General features: G+C 39.3%; 1 protein-coding gene across 2 annotated transcripts in view; it reads right to left on the bottom strand.

Annotated features, from left to right (window-relative positions):
- Plppr1 (phospholipid phosphatase related 1) overlaps positions 1-19,572 on the bottom strand; it is a 280,800-nt gene that overhangs the window by 190,820 nt on the left and 70,408 nt on the right. Inside the window, exon 1 of one of the 2 annotated variants that reach the window (XM_017320250.2) lies at positions 4,314-4,498. The exons of the other annotated variant lie outside the window; for it this stretch is intronic. The gene's annotated coding sequence lies outside the window, so the exon portion shown is untranslated. Of the gene's footprint in view, positions 1-4,313; positions 4,499-19,572 lie in introns of those variants that run through there. 2 annotated transcript variants of the gene reach the window in all.

Below are 19,572 nucleotides of genomic sequence, written 5' to 3'. Positions count from 1 at the left end.
ATGGGTGTCGTGAGAACAAAATAACACATTTATAGCAGTTAGAACAGGGCTCAATGAAATATTAATTACTGTTATTACAGAAGCTCAGCTTGGCAAGATTCCTGGTTTTAGCCTCAGATTTGACCTTAATCTCCCATTCCCACTCTTTTATAACAAAGGAAAATAACTGTGCAGATACTTTTTTTTTAATGTCATCTCTTATTTATCTTTAACATATTACGTGAAACAAGTTAATCTATTTTTTTTTCAGGATCCTATAAGAAATTAAACTGCTAACATGGTCTTGTCCAACCCAAAGCCACAGGGAGGTCAGGTTCAAAGCCTGAAGTAAGGTCAGTCAGGGCCTCCTGAATTTTAATCTAGAGAAGTCCCCTTGGTGTCCATCTCGGGGGTGACAGCACTGATGGATTGGCAGTCACTACCAGAACATTGTGTTCAAAAATAGTGATGAAAGAGGAGTGCTGTGATTGATTACCAAGGTCTGCCAAGGGCACATAGGTTGAAATGATGACATCAGTGCCCTTGTTCTTTGTTTACTGGTCCACTCTACCTTCCCAAAGAATTAGACGAGTAATTCTTCAGCAGATATTGATAAAGCAACTTCTCTTTGTAAGCATCACAGGAGAAGGTGGAACACACATTGGGCCTTTGGACCTACTCTATCTTTGTCTCTGGTAGTTTATAATCTAGGCAGAAAGTCAAAGAAGAGAGTGACGCCCCTATTAACTCAATAGTAATTGAAAAGTGGAAAAGTTTACTGTCCCTGTTATTCACTGGTACTTTAGTAAGCACTGGAGAGTTGAAAAGAACATAACTGCACTGATATAAGGAGTCTATGAAGCAAGGGTAAGATAGCACATAGAACAAGAGGAGTTTCTACAAGTTCTGTGGGAGGGAGCTGAGTCCAAGCTCAGTTTCAGAATGGCGTGTCAGATACGCCCTGCAGGAGAGGATTGTCTGAGTGCTCAGAAAGGTGCTGACAACACAGTTCTTAATACACACCTTTCCAGTGTAGAGTCAGACATATGGTCTCTCCCTTCCCGCTATCACAAGTTTTGGGCTCTGAGACCAAACATGTCTGTACTCAGAACTTAAACACTCAATTTAATGTTCAGGGAACTGAATATCAAGTTTGCTTGATGAAATTTATGATGAGAGTGAATACTTTTAAGTCAAGATTTCTGACCCATTGAGTCCCAATAATTACCCAATAATTAGTGTCCAATTCAGTTATAGATTATACACCCTGCTACAAGTAGCTTCCTTATTCAGGTAGGTATTGGGATAGCTAATCTTGGTTGTCAATTAGACCATATCTTGAATCAACTAAACTCATACCGCTGGGAACTCCTGTGAGGGAGTCTCATGACTGGATCATTTGAAGTAAGAAAAAACCTCCCTAAATCTGGGCACACCTTCTGGTGGCAGCTTGCATAAAACAGCATGGCAAAAGGAAGCTTTTGCTTTTTGCCTGTTTGCCCCCATTTCTCTGGAAGGTTCAGCTATCCTGCTGCTAAGGCATTTCTCTGCTGGTGTTAAAACCTACTTCTTCAGGATTGCAAAGTAAAGTGAAGGCCAGCAGCGCTGGGAATCCTTCAGGCCTCCAGCACTAACTTGGCCCTGACTCAATTCTTGGTCTTTCTGTCAAGAGACAGACAGACATTCTACCCAAGTCGGAGCCTGTGAGTCAGTTAGATAAATCACTGAGTGTGTGTGTGTGTGTGTGTGTGTGTGTGTGTGTGTGTGTGTGTGTGGTGTGTGTGTTATGAGAGATGATAGATAGATAGATAGATAGATAGATAGATAGATAGATAGATAGATAGATAGATAGATAGATAGATCTCATGTCCTTTTCCATGTTTATATGTGGTGGAACTCTCTGGTACAGTGATTGATGTGAGTAGAGGCCAGAAATGGATTTTGGGTGTATTTCTCTATGACTCTCCACTTTCTTTTGTGAGACAGCATCTCTCACTGAAACTGGAACTTACCAGACTGGCTGGCCGTGAACCCTGGTCCTGTCTACCCCACCCTGTCCACATTGCTGGAGTTATTGAATGTTGTCTCTAAGTTTGGCTCTGATGTGAGTTCTCGGTACTGACCTCAGGTTCTTACACTTGCAAGGTAAGCTCTGTGCCCACTGAATTCTGTTTACCCTACACCCCACACCCAGATCTTGATGCTCTCCCAGCTTTTCAATGGTGCATAATCTCAGATTGCTGTCTTCCCTCCAGGACACCTCCATTGCTCTGTATCTCGTCTCCTGTGAGGATATCTACAGTGCTCTGTTGTCTGCCAAGACATTGTCTTCATGCATCCTCTCCAAAATGATGTTTTCTGTTTATAGGTCTTTTTCTCTTCCATTGCCTCTGTGGCTAAACCTGCCAAGCCTTCCCTCCATTACTGCTGGACATAGAGGTCTTTTTTGTTTGTTTCATCATTTAACCAGATGAATAAACAAACAAACAAATACAAAACAACAATAACAAATCATCAAGGGCATACATTTCTACAGAAGTATGCTTCTTAAAATAAACATTTTCTTTTGATTTGTTAATCAATATTATGAGAAGAATTATTCTTCTTTCATAGCTAAAAAACAACACAAAGCTTCAATCACAGCATAAAATAGACTCTAATATTCTCTGCTTTTTCTTAATATCACTACATTTTCCTCCAAGCAGATTCAGTTCGGCAATATTTAAGGAGTTGTAAAAATTCACATTACAAATGTAAATTGCAGTTTCATTGGTATATTTGAATTTTGATTTGTAAAGATCTTGGAATGGTACATTCTCTAGTTCATACTACGGGAAATCCATTTCCTTCAGGAAATTAAAAATTATAAATTACAATCATATATTCCTTACTGTTAGCACTCTCTGGTTTCTCTAGAGAGCACTTCGCACTGCATGGAGGTACAGATGTCTACATCACTTATTGATACCTAATGTTTTGTTTGGGTTTGTATGAGTCACAATCACCGTGTTCATGCAGGAAGGTATGTTTGTGTCCTTGTGGTGAGGGAGGGATAAAATATGCAGGGGCTCATGCTGTGGTTCAGGCTTCTATTGCTGTGATAAAATGCAATGATCAAAAGCAACTTAAGGAGGAAAGGATTTATTTCCAGCTTTGAGTGCATCACCCAGAGAACTCAAGGCAGGGACTGATACAGGAACTGATACAGGAACTGATGCAGAGGCCACAAAGGAATACTACTCACTGGTTTGTTCTTACTGGCTTGCTCTCAGTGGCTTACTGAGCCTGCTTTCTTACAGTTTCCAAGACCACCAGCCTAAGGATGGCACCACCCTCAATGAGCTTAGCTCACTCTACAAACATCAAACAAGAAAATACACCATAAGCTTGCCACTGGGCCATTATGACACAGACATGTTTATTGGCTGAAGTTTTCTCTTCACAGTAACTCTGACTTGTATCAAGTTGACATGAAAACTAGCCAGCATAGCTCAATGTGTGACTCGAATTCTTTTCATTACTTTGTTGCCCATTTCTATCACTCTGGCACCTTTGTGAACCTCAGATTCTACAACTAAAAGAACAAGACAGCAATGGATAGTACTCTAAGCATGTAACAATTGTCTACAAATAGCTATTTCTTTTAAGATTTCTGATCTTCCACTGTAAGAGCAAATCTCTTAAAAGGCTCACCTGTCAATAAAAATTGGCCTATGGCCAATGAGCTGAAGCAGGAAATAGGTGGTGGGATACTGGCAGGGAGAGAAAGGATTCTGAGAAATCGGAGAGATATAAAGGAGAGACACAGGGGGATACAGAGAAAGATGGAAAGGAAGACGTGGACCAGGACTGAAGGGGAGGTAACTAACCACGTGGAAGGCAGAATAGTTTAAATGGTTAAGTAAGTCATAGCTAGTCAGGGGAGGAGCCAAAGCTTATGGCCTAGACATTTAATAATAAATAATTAGTCTCAGAGACTAGTTTTATTTTATTTATTAATTTAATTTGCTCATTCCAGGAGCAAAACCTGGGAAAGAAATATGGATTTCTTTTTTACATTCCACAATGAAAAGCTAAAACAAACAAACAAAACAAAAATGTTGAGCAAAACAAAAGCTTAGAGAAAGCATACCCATCGTGCAAATCCCCACACCCTGTGCACTGTAAATATCCACACACCCGAGGCAGACATCTGAAAAGTAAGGTCAGCGCCATCTTACCCCCAGATGGTCAACGGGGACCGCTGCCGGCTGGTTTATTTCAACATAAATGATACAAGGCCACAGAAGCACCGTACCAACACTTGACAGTGTAAAGATGAAGTATTAACACACCTGCACAGATGTTCACAGCCAGACAGCTGCCAACCCCACTTCCTATTTCGACTTGGAGGAGGGAAAGTGCACAGTAAGCATTCCTCATAGCCACATTTCCTCCAAAGTGTGAAGCACCATATGGAAACTGTCAGACTCAGCTCCACAGGGCTCAGAGTAAGTGAGGAACCAGGCCTGGGTGTTGCTTACCCTGGGAGACAATGAGAAGATGCAGGAGAGAAAGCATCAGTACGAAAGCCCGAAATTACTGAACAGCACTGTTTGTATTTGAAGCTGTCAATCTAAGATATTTTTAGATATAAATAACACCCAAACTCTGAAAACCTAAAATTGCTTATTAGAGAATAAACCCAGTACTCAATGGATAAGGACTGCATACATGAACAATATCAACTAAACGCATTACTCATGAAAGTGAATTTTATTTCGTTCTCCATTCACTTTTAAATTTCTACTTATACAGTACCCATTGTTTATGTGTGTGTATAGAAATAGATACATATGCATGTGGTGTATAAAACTATATGGAAATAGAAGAATCTGAAAAGTTGTGTTAAAGATGCTCTTGTGTTCCCAAACCATTTGAGTGATGGAATTATATACTAAAGCAGTACATGGGTTGGCTGTTTAAGATCCCCAAATTGCATGCTCTCTCTCTCTCTCTCTCTCTCTCTCTCTCTCTCTCTCTCTCTCTCTCTCTCTCTCTCTCTCTCTCGTGTGTGTGTGTGTGTGTGTGTGTGTGTGTGTGTGTGTACACGCATACACACGTGTAGGAGGTGTATACACATGGAACATGGATCTGTGGTTGTAAAAGTGAGAGGAGGATGTTGGGTATCTTGCTCAGCTGTTCTCCACCTTATTTCTTTTTTCTTTTCCAGATTTGTTTATTTGTTTTTAGTGGATATTTTATTTATTTACATTTCACATGTTTCCCCTTTCCTGATCCCCCCAAAACCCCATATCCCATCCCCCCTCTTCCTGCTTCTAGGAGGATGTGCCCCCACCCACCCACCCTCTCCCATATCCCCTCCCTTGCATTCCCCTACACTGAGGCATTGAGTCTTCATGGAATCAAGGACCTCTTCTCCCATTGATGCCCGACAAGGCCATCGTCTTCTGCTACATATACATATGGCTGGAGCCATGGATCCCTCCATGTGTACTCCTTGGTTGGTGGTTTAGACCCTGGAAGTTCTGGTTAGTTGATATTGTTGTTCTTCCTATGGGGCTGCAAACCCTTTCAGCTCTTTTAGTCCTTTTTCTAACTCCTCCATTGGGGACCCTGTGATCAGTTCAATGGTTGGCTGTGAGCATCCAGCTCTGTATATGTCAGGCTCTGGCAGATCCTCTCAGGAGACAGCTATGTTAGCCTTCTGTTAGCACGCACTGCTTGACATCCACAATAGTGTCTGGGTTTGCTGTCTGTATATGGAATGGATCCCCAGGTGGGTCAATCTCTGTATGGCCTTACCTTCAGTCTCTGTGCCATACCTAATTTCTTAAAGACAGGATTTATAACTAAACAAATGGTCACCATTTCTGACTGGCTAGGGATCTCCCAAGATGTATCTATCTTTATTCTCCAAGACTTAGGTGGCAGGCATGGAGGGCCATGCCAAGTTTTATGTGGGTACCAACGTTCTATTTCAGGAATTCACGCCTGCACAGCCAGATCTCTCACCCACTAAGACAATGTCTCTTCCTTGAATTGTATTGTCTTTAAATATGTTTATCAATTGGCAGTTATCGCTTCTCATAAAGCATATAAATATATACATATGTATGTTTTATATATATATGTATATGATGTATATGTATATGCATATGATGTATATGTATATATATGTAAATATATAGTAAACATGTAAACTATGTATATATGTATATACATCTATATATACATAATATATATATATGTAAAGTATGTATTTTATATATATATATATACACATTAGTCATGCAAAGAAATGTTGACTGATCCACAGAACTTTAATTGGTTTAAAGAAAGCCCATGGCACAAGCCCCTTCCGCTCCACTCGAGCCCCGGGCTACCTTGCCAGCAGAGTCTTACCCAACACCTGCAAGGGCCCACACAGGACTCCCCACGGGATTTTAAGACCTCTGGTGAGTGGAACACAGCGCCTGCCCCAATCCAATCGCACGGAACCTGAGACTGTGGTACATAGGGAAGCAGGCTATCCGGGCCTGATCTGGGGCACAAGCCCCTTCTGCTCCACTCGAGCCCCGGGCTACCTTGCCAGCGGAGTCACCTGACACCCGCAAGGGCCCACACAGGATTCCACACGGGATCCTAAGGCCTCTAGTGAGTGGAACACAACTTCTGCCAGGAGTCCGGTTCGAACACCAGATATCTGGGTACCTGCCCTGCAAGAAGAGAGCTTGCCTGCAGAGAATACTCTGCCCACTGAAACTAAGGAGAGTGCTACCCTCCAGGTCTGCTTATAGAGGCTAACAGAGTCACCTGAAGAACAAGCTCTTAACAGTGACAACTAAAACAGCTAGCTTCAGAGATTACCAGATGGTGAAAGGCAAACGTAAGAATCCTACTAACAGAAATCAAGACCACTCACCATCATCAGAATGCAGCACTCCCACCCCACCTAGTCCTGGGCACCCCAACAAAACTGAAAATCTAGACACAGATTTAAAAACATTTCTCATGATGATGATAGAGGCCATCAAGAAGGACTTTCATAAGTCACTTAAAGAATTACAGGAGAGCACTGCTAAAGAGTTACAGGCCCTTAAAGAAAAGCAGGAAAACACAGCCAAACAGGTAGAAATCATTAAAGAAAAACAGGAAAACACATCCAAACAGGTAATGGAAATGAACAAAACCATACTAGAACTAAAAGGGGAAGTAGACACAATAAAGAAAACCCAAAGCGAGGCAACGCTGGAGATAGAAACCCTAGGAAAGAGATCTGGAACCACAGATGCGAGCATCAGCAACAGAATACAAGAGATGGAAGAGAGAATCTCAGGTGCAGAAGATTCCATAGAGAACATCGACACAACAGTCAAAGAAAATACAAAATGCAAAAGGATCCTAACTCAAAACATCCAGGTAATCCAGGACACAATGAGAAGACCAAACCTACGGATAATAGGAATTGATGAGAATGAAGATTTTCAACTTAAAGGGCCAGCTAATATCTTCAACAAAATAATTGAAGAAAACTTCCCAAACATAAAGAAAGAGATGCCCATGATCATACAAGAAGCCTACAGAACTCCAAATAGACTGGACCAGAAAAGAAATTCCTCCCGACACATAATAATCAGAACAACAAATGCACTAAATAAAGATAGAATATTAAAAGCAGTAAGGGAGAAAGGTCAAGTAACATATAAAGGAAGGCCTATCAGAATTACAACAGACTTTTCACCAGAGACTATGAAAGACAGAAGAGCCTGGACAGATGTTATACAGACACTAAGAGAACACAAATGCCAGCCCAGGCTACTATTCCCGGCCAAACTCTCAATTACCATAGATGGAGAAACCAAAGTATTCCATGACAAAACCAAATTCACACAATATCTTTCCACGAATCCAGCCCTTCAAAGGATAATAACAGAAAAGAAGCAATACAAGGACGGAAATCACGCCCTAGAACAACCAAGAAAGTAATCACTCAACAAACCAAAAAGAAGACAGCCACAAGAACAGAATGCCAACTCTAACAACAAAAATAAAAGGAAGCAACAATTACTTTTCCTTAATATCTCTTAATATCAATGAACTCAATTCCCCAATAAAAAGACATAGACTAACAGACTGGCTTCACAAACAGGACCCAACATTCTGCTGCTTACAGGAAACCCATCTCAGGGAAAAAGACAGACACTACCTCAGAGTGAAAGGCTGGAAAACAATTTTCCAAGCAAATGGACTGAAGAAACAAGCTGGAGTAGCCATTTTAATATCGGATAAAATCGACTTCCAACCCAAAGTTAACAAAAAAGACAAGGAGGGACACTTCATACTCATCAAAGGTAAAATCCTCCAAGAGGAACTCTCAATTCTGAATATCTACGCACCAAATGCAAGGGCAGCCACATTCATTAAAGACACTTTAGTAAAGCTCAAAGCACACATTGCACCTCACACAATAATAGTGGGAGACTTCAACACACCACTTTCTTCAATGGACAGATCGTGGAAACAGAAACTAAACAGGGACACAGTGAAACTAACAGAAGTCATGAAACAAATGGACCTGACAGATATCTACAGAACATTTTATCCTAAAACAAAAGGATATACCTTCTTCTCAGCACCTCACGGGACCTTCTCCAAAATTGACCATATAATTGGTCACAAAACAGGCCTCAACAGATACAAAAATATTGAAATTGTCCCATGTATCCTATCAGACCACCATGGCCTAAGACTGATCTTCAATAACAACATAAATAATGGAAAGCCAACATTCACGTGGAAACTGAATAACACTCTTCTCAATGATATCTTGGTCAAGGAAGGAATAAAGAAAGAAATGAAAGACTTTTTAGAGTTTAATGAAAATGAAGCCACAACGTACCCAAACCTATGGGACACAATGAAAGCATTTCTAAGAGGGAAACTCATAGCTCTGAGTGCCTCAAAGTAGAAATGGGAGAAAGCACATACTAGCAGCTTGACAACACATCTAAAAGCCCTAGAAAAAAAGGAAGCAAATTCACCCAAGAGGAGTAGACGGCAGGAAATAATCAAACTCAGGGGTGAAATCAACCAAGTGGAAACAAGAAGAACTATTCAAAGAATTAACCAAACGAGGAGTTGGTTCTTTGAGAAAATCAACAAGATAGATAAACCCTTAGCTAGACTCACTAGAGGGCACAGGGACAGCATCCTAATTAACAAAATCAGAACTGAAAAGGGAGACATAACAACAGATCCTGAAGAAATCCAAAACACCATCAGATCCTTCTACAAAAGGCTATACTCAACAAAACTGGAAAACCTGGATGAAATGGATAAATTTCTGGACAGATACCAGGTACCAAAGTTGAATCAGGATCAAGTTGACCATCTAAACAGTCCCATATCACCTAAAGAAATAGAAGCAGTTATTAATAGTCTCCCAACCAAAAAAAGCCCAGGACCAGACGGGTTTAGTGCAGAGTTCTATCAGACCTTCAAAGAAGATCTAATTCCAGTTCTGCACAAACTATTTCACAAAATAGAAGTAGAAGGTACTCTACCCAACTCATTTTATGAAGCCACTATTACTCTGATACCTAAACCACAGAAAGACCCAACAAAGATAGAGAACTTCAGACTAATTTCTCTTATGAATATCGATGCAAAAATCCTCAATAAAATTCTCGCTAACGGAATCCAAGAACACATTAAAGCAATCATCCATCCTGACCAAGTAGGTTTTATTCCAGGGATGCAGGGATGGTTTAATATACGAAAATCCATCAATGTAATCCATTATATAAACAAACTCAAAGACAAAAACCACATGATCATCTCGTTAGATGCAGAAAAAGCATTTGACAAGATCCAACACCCATTCATGATAAAAGTTTTGAAAAGATCAGGGATTCAAGGCCCATACCTAAACATGATAAAAGCAATCTACAGCAAACCAGTAGCCAACATCAAAGTAAATGGAGAGAAGCTGGAAGCAATCCCACTAAAATCAGGGACTAGACAATACTGCCCACTTTCTCCCTACCTTTTCAACATAGTACTTGAAGTATTAGCCAGAGCAATTCGACAACAAAAGGAGATCAAGGGGATACAAATTGGAAAAGAGGAAGTCAAAATATCACTTTTTGCAGATGATATGATAGTATATATAAGTGACCCTAAAAATTCTACCAGAGAACTCCTAAACCTGATAAACAGCTTCGGTGAAGTAGCTGGATATAAAATTAACTCAAACAAGTCAATGGCCTTTCTCTATACAAAGAATAAACAGGCTGAGAAAGAAATTAGGGAAACAACACCCTTCTCAATAGTCACAAATAATATAAAATATCTTGGCGTGACTCTAACTAAGGAAGTGAAAGATCTGTATGATAAAAACTTCAAATCTCTGAAGAAAGAAATTAAAAGAAGATCTCAGAAGATGGAAAGATCTCCCATGCTCATGGATTGGCAGGATCAACATTGCAAAAATGGCTATGCCCCAGTACAGGGGAATGCCAGGGCCAAAAAAGGGGAGTGGGTGGGTAGGGGAGTGGGGGTGGGTGGCTATGGGGGACTTTTGGTATAGCATTGGAAATGTAAATGAGCTAAATACCTAATAAAAAATGGAAAAAAATGGCTATCTTGCCAAAAGCAATCTACAGATTCAATGCAATCCCCATCAAAATTCCAACTCAATTCTTCAACGAATTAGAAGGATCAATTTGCAAATTCGTCTGGAATAACAAAAAACCTAGGATAGCAAAAAGTCTTCTCAAGGATAAAAGAACTTCTGGTGGAATCACCATGCCAGACCTAAAGCTTTACTACAGAGCAATTGTGATAAAAACTGCATGGTCCTGGTATAGAGACAGACAAGTAGACCAATGGAATAGAATTGAAGACCCAGAAATGAACCCACACACCTATGGTCACTTTATCTTCGACACGGGAGCTAAAGCCATCCAGTGGAAGAAAGACAGCATTTTCAAAAATTGGTGCTGGCACAACTGGTTGTTATCGTGTAGAAGAATGCGAATCGATCCATACTTATCTCCTTGTACTAAGGTCAAATCTAAGTGGATCAAGGAACTTCACATAAAACCAGAGACACTGAAACTTATAGAGGAGAAAGTGGGGAAAAGCCTTGAAGATATGGGCACAGGGGAAAAATTCCTGAACAGAACAGCAATGGCTTGTGCTGTAAGATCGAGAATTGACAAATGGGACCTAATGAAACGCCAAAGTTTCTGCAAGGCAAAAGACACCGTCAATAAGACCAAACTACCACCAACAGATTGGGAAAGGATCTTTACCTATCCTAAATCAGATAGGGGACTAATATCCAACATATATAAAGAACTCAAGAAGGTGGACTTCAGAAAATCAAATAACCCCATTAAAAAATGGGGCTCAGAACTGAACAAAGAATTCTCACCTGAGGAATACCGAATGGCAGAGAAGCACCTGAAAAAATGTTCAACATCCTTAATCATCAGGGAAATGCAAATCAAAACAACCCTGAGATTCCACCTCACACCAGTCAGAATGGCTAAGATCAAAAATTCAGGTGACAGCAGATGCTGGCATGGATGTGGAGAAAGAGGAACACTCCTCCATTGTTGGTGGGATTGCAGGCTTGTACAACCACTCTGGAAATCAGTCTGGTGGTTCCTCAGAAAATTGGACATAGTACTACCGGAGGATCCAGCAATACCTCTCCTGGGCATATATCCAGAAGATGCCCCAACTGGTAAGAAGGACACATGCTCCACTATGTTCATAGCAGTCTTATTTATAATAGCCAGAAGCTGGAAAGAACCCAGATGCCCCTCAACAGAGGAATGGATACAGAAAATGTGGTACATGTACACAATGGAGTACTACTCAGCTATTAAAAAGAATGAATTTATGAAATTCCTAGGCAAATGGATGGACCTGGAGGGCATCATCCTGAGTGAGGTAACACATTCACAAAGGAACTCACACAATATGTACTCACTGATAAGTGGATATTAGCCCCAAACCTAGGATTCCCAAGATATAAGATACAATTTGCTAAACACATGAAACTCAAGAAGAATGAAGACTGAAGTGTGGACACTATGCCCCTCCTTAGAATTGGGAACAAAACACCCATGGAAGGAGTTACAAAGACAAAGTTTGGAGCTGAGATGAAAGGATGGACCATGTAGAGAATGGCATATCCAGGGATCCACCCCATAATCAGCATCCAAACGCTGACACCATTGCATATACTAGCAAGATTTTATCGAAAGGACCCAGATGTAGCTGTCTCTTGTGAGACTATGCTGGGGCCTAGCAAACACAGAAGTGGATGCTCACAGTCAGCTAATGGATGGATCACAGGGCTCCCAATGGAGGAGCTAGAGAAAGTACCCAAGGAGCTAAAGGGATCTGCAACCCTATAGGTGGAACAACATTATGAACTAACCAGTACCCCGGAGCTCTTGACTCTAGCTGCATATGTATCAAAAGATGGCCTAGTCGGCCATCACTGGAAAGAGAGGCCCATTGGACACGCAAACTTTATATGCCCCAGTACAGGGGAACGCCAGGGCCAAAAAGGGGGAGTGGGTGGGTAGGGGACTGGGGGTGGGTGGGTATGGGGGACTTTTGGTATAGCATTGGAAATGTAAATGAGCTAAATACCTAATAAAAAATGGGAAAAAAAAAGAAAGAAAGCCCATTTTGGGGGTGAAGTAGGAGGTTGTAAGGATGAAGTAAAGTATTTATTTTAAAATATTGGTATTTGAGCGATTGAATTCTACTCATTCTACAGCAAAGTTGTTCAATTGCTTGTTGCCTTCAATTGCTTGTCTGCCTTCCCGATTCTCAGTGGTGGGTTGGGCTAATGGCTATCTCAGATTGATACTGCTCCATTATGTCAAGCAGAGAGCAATTCAGTCATTGCTCTGTGACTAGGGAGACTCAGACAATAATGTGTTTTACAGGCTACCAACACCATTATGGTTTCACCACATGATATCTGACATTTTCACAAAGCAGCACACCATAAGTGCTTTAGAGTTTGTCTGTTTGACCAAAATGAAGCAAATATTTACAAAATACCAGGCTATAGTCCCAACAAAATGTTTTTAAGTCATAGAAAATGTTGCATTGTTTAGGTATACAAGTATGGGTACATCAGAAAAACACTTTCAAATACTTCACTAAAATATTTTTATTAAAGCAGTTAATTGATAAATAAATTGAGTGAATCAATTATTTAGGGTTCTACTTCACACCTTCAGAACTGTATTAGAATACTGAATTATGAAGCAGAATTTCACCACAAAATGTGGGATGGAATACTGTAAGTATGTTAAGAGGAGACTGATTAGCTTAAGCAGAAACATCTTCTTAGGTTTTAATTTTGAATAACATTACTTATTTGTGTGTGTGTGTGTGAGAGAGAGAGAGAGAGAGTGAGAGAGAGAGAGAGACAGACAGACAGAAAGAGAGAGAGAGATTCTGCACAGCACCACCATGTGTGGAGGTCAGAGGACAATTTGCTGGAATAAGTTTGGTTCTCTCTTTCCACCATACAGATCCAAGCCATCTCAATAACCCAAACTACTTTTTCTTTTAATATCAATAAGTACTGCTCTTTAGAGACAAAATAAGAAACAGCTTTAAAAAAAAAAAAACCTCTTGTATTGAGTTTGATAATTTCATACATGTATAAATGCATTCAGATTATTCTAATCACCCCTGGATCTTCTCCCCACTTTTGTTATTCCATCCCTCCCTACATTTCTCTTTCCACATTCACTATGTTCTTGTTGTTTTGAGAACCATGAAGTTTGGGGTCCAACCATTTTCATCTGTGTGTCCATAGGTTTGGAACTATTTGCTAGATCCTGGTGGTTGTCTCAGTAAGAACACAACTAGAGAAAGTGAGTGCCCTTCTCCTCCTCCAGAATCCATCAGTTCATCATCAACAACCAATAGTTCATCAGGGATGGGTAGGACCAATCACCTATTAACTTCTCCCTGCCTTGTTTCAATATATTTCATTCCTTTAAGGGCCACCATCTAATAATTTATTGGTAATGTTCTGTCACAAGATGAATTTAAGTACCGAACTGTAATACAGTTGATCTATCTTCTGTGGTTGATCATTTATATCACTCCTAATTCTTTAAAATTAATCAGGTATAATAGTAATTAATAATAAAGTATAAACATCTATCTTCAAAGCAAAGCTTGGTATGCATATCGATCTCTACAAGATTATTTACAAGGCAATGCATTAGATCAAAAGTTATGCAAATGCAAGAAATGACCCTGTGTTAGAACATCTTAAACTATAGAAGCAACATAGGATCATGTTTCTCTAGAAGAAAAAGTCTGTTTCTCTTTCTTCCCTCACTTCAAACTACAGCTCACCCTTCTGATGTAAACTCTAGTAACAACTTCTTGTTTACTCTTCTAGAAATTACTGAAGCACAGTAAGTCCAGGAAGCACACTGAATCTTAGTGTCCCAGAGAGTGCTGAGTATCTGCGCTTGTATCTTTACCTCTATCATTTTAACAGCATAGTATTTAACTAGATTTAATGATCTAGTTAGAACACAGCCAATGAAAGAGCCTAGTCATGATGGAGAGGATGTATACAACTTTTGTTATTGTAACACTATAACAATATAGCACATATATTTTGACAGTATTTCAGAGTGTATAATTAGAGAGAGAATTTTCCAAGTAATGGGATAAAAGCCATTTAACTTTCTTAGCTATTGCCATATGGTCTTGTAATAGTTGTTTACAATTTAACAACTCTTAGTACAGTGCATTTTAAACCAGTCTTTAGTCCTTGACATGCTGAAAGCTAAGGAAACCCATTATTTTGTTATTTTCATTCTTAATTCTTTAATTTCGAATGAGATAAACAACTTATTCAATTATACCTCAATTTTTTAAAATCCAACTGAAGCCTAGGGAAAAATCTTGCCCTTCCTAGTTTCCCAGAAACTACTACATTTCCTGAAATTTCTTGTGACTTGTACACTGCATTATTATATTACGTTTTTCTTTTAGACAACACTTGGGTAAGACTTGCTTGTATTATCTGTGTTACAACAAAAAAAGGCTGTTTATATGTCTGTGGTAGTTTGCTGAGAGAATTGTTGAGCATAATTGATAATTGTTAAATACCTCTTTCTTACCCCAAGGCAATCTGCTATATGTTCTCACTGATATCTGCCAAAAAGTCAAAGCAACTTTGAAAAGAATGAAGCACAAACTACTTACTAACAGATACTCTGTGCAGCTAGGTTAATTTTGATTTTTAAAAAATGTCTTTAAAATACAAGGTAATAATACTCGCAACCACATTTCAAGGGCCAAGAAGATAGCTTAGCCAATAAATATATTTTCCACTAAGCCAATAACAGGAGTTTTATAGCTGTAATATACACGGTGGAAGGAAAAAAGCAAGTCTTGCAAGTTGTCTTCTGACTGCCATAGTACACTATGGAATTTGAATGACATGCCAAAATTAAAAAATAAAAAAACAAATAAACAAAAATAAGCAGATACACATGCCATATTTTAAATTGTCAGAATATACTCCAAACTGTTAACAATGACAATTGTTGACTAGTAGAATGTATAAGAAATATAATATGTACATATGTTAGAGTGCATTAAAATTAGAAGAAATTTTAAATTAGTCTAATAACTGACTGATATAGATTTTGTGTGAAAAATATTACTATATTAAGATTTACTGATAGTGCATATTTTTGTCATTAAAAGTGAGATTTCCAACTAGGAAACAATCCTAATGATAAAATATTTTCTCTAGAGATGAATTAATATATGAAGTGATCAGAGTAATTGTCTGTTGTCCAGTGGTTTCCAGACTTCAGTTAGATGTAAAACATTTCCCACTTTATTTCTATCACAACTCAAACAAGAAGCTACAGAGAAAGTCTAGAACAGCAACTCCGTGACCCTTCTCGCAGGATAAAGACACACATCCATGTAAGACGTCTACTATTAGTCAAAAATCCTTCTGCTTCATTTTGTACATGAGTTTACATCAGAGAACTGCTTCTGTTGACACAGTTCAATGAACTCATTAATCCTTGTTAGCAGTGTAAGATCTGGTAAGATACTCCCTAATAGGGTTTCCTAGGCATCACAGAAGAACAGAGAGCACTAGAAAATACACTCTTATCTATTTCTCAATGGAAAATATATTTGAAATCAACGTCAAAGGATAAAAATATTTTAAAAATTCTCACAGATATATTGTGGTCTCTAAAACCCAAATTATGCCTTGCAAAATAAATGTATCTTTGAATACAAAGTTAATTTACTGTCCCTAAACAATTTGCATAGGGTTAATAATTATGATTCATTTGTGGTTTGAGTTACCCATCAGTAAAATCGGAGTGGGGGTGGGGGTGTAACTAGTGCCCAGCAAATTTAACAGCATTATTTGAGGCTTAATAAAGACGTAAGAACTTATCATACTGCTTAGCCCAAACTAAGTAGTCAGCTAATGGAAGCTGCCGGGTGACGGTAATGCTTCTCTTCCTAAAGTGTTTCTTAGAAACATGGACACACATGCATAACAACACCTGAGCATGGCTGAGTGACAGTGTGACAGCAACAGGTTCTATAGCAATGTCTTCCAAAGGCAATGTTGGACAAACCATAGGAGTACTAAAATCACATATGGCATAGGTCATACACTAAATTCAAGCTAAACTAAAAATACTTAAATATAAACCAATCATATTCTTTTAGAATATAAATAGAAGAATGCTTTAAGAACCTAAGGTAGCAAATTTTATACACCATGGAAAGGCTTAACTATTAAAAGAAGTCATTAAATTTCATCACCACAAAAGAAAGCCCTCCAACATCAAATATACATGCATATGTATTCTCGTGCACACACACGCACGCGTGCGCGCGCGCGCGCACACACACACACACACACACACACACACACACACACACACCATAACCTACCGAGCTGATTTAGTATACACCTTTAGGTCTGATCACTTGGGATTGGATAATTTATCAGGGGTCTTGAACCCCCCAAAATTGAACTTTTCTCTCTTTCAATAGCCACTATAGCTCTTCATCTAAAGATGAGGCCTTGTGAAAAATTTTCCTATCACATTGGCCTATTAACTAGAGAGGAACATATTTCCATTTTCCTAAGCCATTGTAATTTTTAGCTGTATTCCAAATGCTTATCCTTACATGCATAGATAAATGTAACTCTCATCCCTCATAAAAGAAGCCCCCTTTACAGCAGAGATCTACAGTTATTCAAATCACTGAGAGTAAGTGGCCATAGGCTGCCCAACCCCAACCAGTACATCTATTATGCAACCTCTATATCTGATGCTTAAGGAACATTGTAGAAGAGAGTGCAGAAAGAATGCAACAGTCCGAGGACCAGGACACCTGATAGGGATGATACACCTATGAAATCTCAACCACAGGGTTGCCCAGACAAGATCAGTGTAATATCATCAGCAAATAGTTCTTATGTGTGTCACCTCTTGGTTCAGTAATGAAGAATATAGGGGGAAAATTTGGCTTTAAGAGATCCCGGTTTCATGAAAAGTTTAAGCTATTAACGTTAAAAGGGATCATAATATTTACTTTTCCATATTTCCTTTTATTCTATTTAATCAAACATATGGGCATTTGTTGGTTAAAGCATCCAGTAAGAAATTGGGAAAGGAATTATGTCTGCTAACCATTTGTTAGTCTTTATTTTTCTTTTTCTTTTTCCTTTTAAATAATCTAAGTTATTTTCAAATCTCACTAAAGATGTCATGCACAGTCCAGATCTAGTTCAGAAACTGCAGCTAGATTTAAAAAAAAGAAAGAAAGAAAGAAAGAAAAAAATGACAGATGGCCTCAAAGATTCAGAACCACTTACAGAAGACACACTGATATTTTCAGGAGGAGAGTGACTTTCTTAGAAAGTATTTAGTACTAAAATACTAAATAATGAGTATGTTCATGATGCAGGAAAAACCAAGGACACTGAAATTATACTTCAGTGGAGAAATATATGATGTTATATAAATAATCAGTGAAGAATTAACTTGTCTTAATGTCTGCCCATTCTCTTAATTTTTGAAAAAAATATTAAATTTTTGTTTTAACTACATATATATGTGTGCATATGTGATTTGTGGTACCCATGGAAAATAGAAGAGGTCATAGTATTCCCTGGAGCTGGAGTTACAGGCAGTTGTGAGTCACCCAATGTGATAGTGGGAACCAAGCTTGATCCTGTGCAAGAGCAATGTGGACTCTTACCCACTTAGCCATGTCTCCAACATTCCTCCCTGCATCCTGTTATGGTGTTTTGAGGCAGGATTTCACATGGTAGCTCTCAGGATGGTGTGGTACTTTCATAGCCTGGGATGACCTTGAATATATAGCCTCCCAAGTGCCAGAAATATAGGACTCTGTCTTAGTCAGAGGTTTATTGCTGTGAAGAGACACCATGAACAATGCAACTCTTATAAAGGCAAACATTTGATTGGAGCTGGCTTACAGTTTCAGGGTTCAGCCCATTATCATCATGGCAGAAAGCATGGCAGTGTTCAGGTAGACATGGTGCTGGAGAAGATGCTGAGAGTTCTACATCTTGATCCATGGCAACAGAAGGGGACTGTCTTCCACACTAGACCTTTCTTGAGCATTTAAGACTTCAGAGTCCCACCTCCACAGTGACACATTTTCTCTATCAAGGTCACACCTCCTCCAATAAGGCTGTACCTCCTAATAGTGCCACTCTCTATGGCCAAGCACTCAAACACATGAATCTATGTAGACCATACCTATTCAAACCACCAAGGTCTCCATACCTAGCTATTGCCTGTCCATTACTTGTTTATTTATTTATTCTATTTAGGGGTTGGGGTTGATACAGGGTCTCACTATGTAGCTTTGGTTACACTGGAACCCACTACATAGGCCAAACTGGCTTTTAACTCACAGCAATCCCCCTGCATCAGTGTCTCAATTGCTGGAATTAAAGGCATGTGTCATTGCACCTTGTCCCATTTTTCTTAATTTTTAAGGTTATATTTATTTTTGTGTATGTAATGTTTTATTTGCATGTATGCAAATGTACTCAGTCTCCCTCTGTCTCTCTCTCTGTCTCTCTGTCTCTCTGTCTCTCTCTCTCTCTCTCTCTCTCTCTCTCTCTGTGTGTGTGTGTGTGTGTGTGTGTGTGTGTGTGTGTGTGTGTGTGTGTGTGTGCGAGTGTGTGTAAGCCATAAGAGGGTGTTGAATCTTTAGAGCTAGAGTTACAGAAAATTTTGAGCACTTTTGTGTGCGCTAAATATCAAACTCCAGTCCTCTGCAAGAGCAACAACTGCTTTTAACCACAGAGCCACCTCTCCAGGCCCTTACATTGTCTGTTTTTCTTTAGTGATTTCCTAAGTTTGTCAGGTCCTCAAAGGCTTTCAGGACTGCTAGCACAACCCCTTACCACACAGAAACGAAGAGTCAGTAGCAAGTCACAGCACACAGGAAGATCATAAAGAAATGCATAAAGCCCCAGCAGCACAC

This window comes from Mus musculus, chromosome 4, assembly GCF_000001635.26.
Source record: "Mus musculus strain C57BL/6J chromosome 4, GRCm38.p6 C57BL/6J".
In the NCBI taxonomy this organism is placed as follows: Eukaryota; Metazoa; Chordata; class Mammalia; order Rodentia; family Muridae; genus Mus; species Mus musculus.
The sequence above is the reverse complement of the archived record's forward strand: the minus strand, read 5'-3'. Positions and strand labels throughout refer to the sequence as shown.